At 46.4% G+C, this 5560-nt stretch overlaps 1 pseudogene; it reads right to left on the bottom strand.

Annotated features, from left to right (window-relative positions):
* Positions 1-282: 282 nt before the first annotated feature.
* LOC144216168 (small nucleolar RNA U3) lies at positions 283-387 on the bottom strand (annotated as a pseudogene).
* Between the last annotated feature and the right edge of the window lie 5173 nt (positions 388-5560).

The raw sequence follows: 5560 nt of genomic DNA, 5'->3' as shown, positions 1-5560 counted from the left end.
GTCAAGTCCAGGAATATTTTTTTTAATGTTTTATTTATTTCTGAGAGAGGAAGAGAGAGAGAGTCAACGTGAGCGGGGGGGAGGGGGTCAGAGAGAGAGGGAGACACAGAATGTGAAGCAGGCTCCAGGCTCTGAATTGTCAGCATAGAGCCCGACACGGGGCTCGAACCCACGAACCAGGAGATCATGACCTGAGCTGAAGTCAGACGCTCAACTGACTGAGCCACCCAGGCGCCCCCGGGAATATTTTTTTTTAAACAAAACAGAAACCACTAAGACTGTGTCCTCTCCCTCTTACTCCCCCACAGGAAGAGGAGAACAGTCATCAACGGCAAAAGGTAACTGCGGAAACGACACCAAGAGCCAGCTTCACGCTCAGGACAGAACCTGCCCATTTGGAAGGGGCATAAAGTCAAGGACCATAAGAAAGAAAACAAGGTTGAGGTCAACCAGTCAAGGCAGACATGGCACCTGGAAGATGACACAAACACATCTTTATGTTTTTCCTTCAGTCCGTGTAGAATTGTTCTCAGCGGGATGTTTGGCCATCCTTCCTTCCTTTGGACCCTCAGTCTCTGATCTCCGCCACACAACCTCCCCTGATCCTTCCCACTTCTCTACCCGTTCCAATTCTGGCAACTCAAAACTGGTCTTGTCTCCATTCTAGATCTGCTAAAATTGACCCGTTCTCAGAACATAACTTTGATACGGTACGCTAAAATGACTATGACCTTAATAGTAAGGACAGAAAGGGGGAAAAGAAGTGAAAAGAACACTCCAACTCCACCCTTCCACAAAGGGAATTTACACTGTCTGTGCTCTGCATTTCTGTCTTTTTTTCATAACTATTTTTTTTATTTTATAAAATATTTCAGCACAGATCAAAGTAGTAAAGATTACCTGCAAGGTTTTCAACACCTAAAGGATTAATATCTATAATAGGTAAAGGAGAAAATAATTATCAGTAAAAACACACTAAAATATTCAATCATTATAGTAATCAAAGGAATCCAAAATCTACATAAATACCATTACAGGTCGATGGAGAGAGCAAATAGGCATGCATACAGAGCTGGGAGAAGGGTACACTGCTAGAGGCTTTCTAGAGAGGAATATAGATCAAATGCCCTACAGCGTAAGTATCTTTTTATCTAGAAACTCCATTTCTGTGAATGATATTCTTAAGAAAAATAATGCCATTATAAGCTCGAAGAGTTAGAGCCAAGATGGTTCACTGCCACTGTGTTTGGAATAACAAACATATTGTCAACTATCTACATGCCACCCAATAGGGTAAATTAGTTAAATCCTTTATGGCATATTATATAATAAAATATTTTTCAGATATTCAATGCTGTGAAAGTATATTCATTTATATAGAATGAGGTTTTAAAAAAAGGAAGATTGTGTGTGTGTGTGAGAGAGAGAGAGAGAGAGAGAGAGGGAGAGAGAGAAAGAGACAGTGTGTATGAATGCAGAAAGGCTGGAAGAATACAAATAAAATTTTTAACAGTGGTTTCCTCTGAGTCTAAAACCAGGGAATGGGGGTGGCAGTCAGTTAATTGTATTATCTGGACTTCTCTATTTCTTTACCTGTATTACCTGAATTTCTCTATTAACAATGAATTTATGAATCTATTATTAAAACTATGAAGGGGCACCTGGGTGGCTCAGTGGGTTAAGCAGCCAACTCTTGATTTGGGCTCAGGTCATGATCTCACAGTTCGTGAGTTCGAGACCTGCATCCGTCTCTGTGCTCACAGTGCAGAGCTTGCTTTGGATCCTCTGTCTCCCCAGGCGCCCCGAGCATGATCCTATTTCTGTTTGAAAATATTTTGAAGAAAAAAATGTATGAATAATGCGTGTGTTTTTAAAAATGTATATATTCTGGGGTGCCTGGGTGGCTTAGTCGGTTAAGCATCCGACTTTAAGTCGGATGCTTAACCGACTTTCGCTTAGGTCATGATCTCGTGGTTCGTGGGTTCGAGCCCCACGTCGGGCTCTGTGCTGACTGCCAGCTCAGAGCCTGGAGCCTGTTTCAGTCTGTGACTCCCTCTCTCTCTGACCCTCCCCTGCTCACGCTGTCTCTCTCTCTCTCTCCTAGAAATAAATAAAAAAACATTTAAAAATATGTATATATTCTAATCTCTTAGTCATAGAATAATATTTTCTATTCTATTTATTACTCCCAGCAATTTAAAAATATTTTTGAAGCCATCTCCCATGTGACGCACCAAGTACATATGTATTCTAGCATGTATCACATTTTTTTCCCCTTTAAGCTGTGCTTCACACCCAGCACAGAGCCCGATGCGGGGCTCCAACTCATGAACCAGGAGATCATGACCTGAGCCAAAGTCAGATGCTTAACGGACTGAGCCACACAGATGCTCCTCCCATCACAACCTTAAATTGCCTTCTGGTTGTGTAGGATGAAGTTTTACACTGTGGGCATGTTGCCAGGGATGGAGAGATGGGTGCTCTCCTCTCAGTGGCTGGGGGGGTGGGGGGGCTCAGGTGACCCATGTGGCTGGGCCCTGAGCTCTGCAGCCCTACATGACACTTATTATTGTTGGACATTTGCTCTACGTCACTCACTGCCTAAGAACCTTACAAGCATCACCTCATTTTATGAGTCAACAACGATTACTTGAGTCAGGCCAGGAACGGGCACTCAATCCTCATGATGAACCGGTGAGATAAAAATGAATACTCCCATTTTACCTCTGATGAAGCGACGGAGGTGTAGGGGTGAACTGGTTTGCACAATGTCCCACAGCCAGCAGGTGGCAGAGCTGGGATTCAAACAACTTTTCTCTACAGCTAGTGCTTGTAACCACTTATGCTCGCACAGAATCCTCGACACAGTGCGGATACAAGTGACAAGTGGATGTTCACGGACTGGGGAAGGTTCCATAGGCCTGTCCAAAAGCAAGCTGCTAAGGCTGAGCCTAGAGCAGGGAGGGGAAATCACCAGGAGGTCTTGATCCCACTTGGATGTGGCAAAGAGCTTTCCAAAACAAATCAGAGAACACACACTGGGCCCATGAGATTAACATTGGCTCTCCCTACATTTGCCGACATCACCCTCTCTCCAAACCTCTCCTACCAGCCTTGGTGCCATGCTGCTGAGAGTGTCAGACCCTTGCAGGCCACAGGCTCACCTACAGGTATGGTCCACCTCTTCCAGTCCCTGAACCAACCCAACCCAGTCCCCAAGTCCCCGGGGCACCTGGCATTGGCTTTGTGGCTCTCTCTGTAACTGGGGCGCCCTGGGGACAGACAGAAGAGACAAGACCCTGGAGTCCGCCTTCTTCTCTCATCACCTGCTTCAGCCTGCTCAGGCTCCAGGACTACGTTTCTGCCTTGCTTTCCTGGGTGAGTCACGTGGCTCTGTTGTACTGGAGGCCTGACCCATCTTTTGGCCTGGCCACCAGCCCCACCAATCAGGTGGCTCTTATCAGGGGCTAAGGCCTGTCGGTGTGTCCACTGTTGGTGGGCATCTCACTCCCAGTGAGATGGATGGACCTCCTGGAATCATTACACCCCACCCCCACCCCCAGCCTAGTCTCCACCTGCCCCTCTTTCCAATGCACTTGGAAATAAGGACTGAGACTGCTCTGTAGAAGTGAACTGTGCAAACACAAAGTGGAAGCAGACAGGGGCCTGGAAACTAAATGGATCCCAGGCCAGCCGGATCCCATTCTAACCTGACTGGATGTGAACCTTAGCTAACAAAAGGAAAATGACAATGAAAGGACAGATGGGTTGATAGCGGAAAGTTAGAAAAAGAAAAGTCCCTAGACCAGTGTTGGCAGTGCCCATCCAATCTTCGGAAATAGGGTAGTTTGACCAAGAACTTGACCCACTCTCACTCCCCTGGCTGAGCTATCTTCTAGGGAAAAGAGTGTATCTGTCCTAATACTGTTGAATTCATGTAAGCAACTCATTTTGTTACAATTCCAAGCTCACTAAATAGCCTTCAGATATTAATATTGGTGATTCTGACAATTCTGCTTTTTGCATAGTTCATCTAATATGAACCCTTGTCTTGGCCTGGTCAACTGGAACTCTGGGTTTTCACTGTAAACCTGTAAGCAGGAATTCCACCCTCATGCCTGAGCATGTTGTGAGCTTTGGGAATGTGAGTTGGAACTCCCCAGTGTCATTAACTCTGAAGGAGAATAATAAGTCCTGCAAGGTGGAGGACCAGGTCATTACGAGGCTTGCCCTGGGTGACAATCACCTTGTGGGAGTTGGTCAGCTTTCCCATCTTGACCTTGTACCACTTGCACTCACCAGCCTGGAGCGCTTTGGAAACCACTAGCAATTGGATGAAGTCCAAGTTCTCCAGATTCCTTGGCCATAGTGACTTGGATTTGCCTGGGATCTGAAGAAACTTGAGCTTGATGCACGAGCCATCAACCAGGGCCAGGTGTGTCAGCGCAACCCCGATGCAGTGCTCTGGGCACTGGTGCACCCATGGTGGGTCCCCCACCAGGGCCCAGCCCTCACAGTCATCGCAGGCTTCCTCCTCAGGGGTCCTGCATTTGGAACAGTCCCTTATGGAACAGATAACAACAATAGTACCATATATTGGCCCAGAGATTCTGTTTACTAAGCATCTTTCACATCCTTTCACTTGTGCTTTGCACCTCTTTCATGTGGAAAAGCAAGTATTTTTTTAATTTTTTTAATGTTTTATTTATTTCTAGGAGAGAGAGAGACAGCGTGAGCAGGGGAGGGTCAGAAAGAGAGGGAGTCACAGACTCTGAAACAGGCTCCAGGCTCTGAGCTGTCAACACAGAGCCTGACATGGGGCTTGAACTCACAAACCGTGAGATCATGACCTAAGCGAAAGTCGGACGCTTAACTGACTAAGCCACCCAGGCGCCCCGAAAAGCAAGTATTTTTTACTTTGCTTTGCAGTTGAGAACACTCAGGCTTAGGGAAGGCAAATGACTTGCTCAAGGTCACACTGCTCATAATGCTGGACCTGACCCAGACCCAAAGAACTGCAAGTCCCAAGCTTCTTCTCACACAGAACTGCTGCTAAATGAGATGGGCTCTTTAAAGTGTGTCCAGGCATCAGTAGGTCAGCCTCGAGGCATGGCCACCTCTCAGAACAGACTAGGGATGCATGTGGCCTCTAACGAAGCAACAAGAACCCAGTTCTGCAAAGGGCTCCCTTTTGTGGCTGATGCAGGAGATTTGCAATTCACTTCTTGCCTACATTCATGGGCACTTGTGTAAACAGACCATCTCCAAGACTTCCTTGGACAGAATTTTGTATTCAAGAAGAGTTTCCTTGGTCTCTCTTTACCTTGAGCGCCTGGGGCACCCATATGACACCAAGACCCGATTAGAACAATGCTTCCAACAAGCGTGGTGATGATCACTGATTCCACCCAACCCAAGGAGAGAACAGAGGAAGATGACCACACACATACCAAAGCAGCTCTCTCATCATCCAGAACATGGTTCCCACAAATATGCAAGTGCCTTTACTGTGCCAACCCCTTACTCTCTCCCTGAGACCTGCAGTCTCTCCGACTTCTTC

Source organism: Crocuta crocuta, unplaced genomic scaffold, assembly GCF_008692635.1.
Source record: "Crocuta crocuta isolate KB4526 unplaced genomic scaffold, BGI_CrCroc_1.0 scaffold258, whole genome shotgun sequence".
Classification (NCBI taxonomy): domain Eukaryota; kingdom Metazoa; phylum Chordata; class Mammalia; order Carnivora; family Hyaenidae; genus Crocuta; species Crocuta crocuta.
The sequence above is the reverse complement of the archived record's forward strand: the minus strand, read 5'-3'. Positions and strand labels throughout refer to the sequence as shown.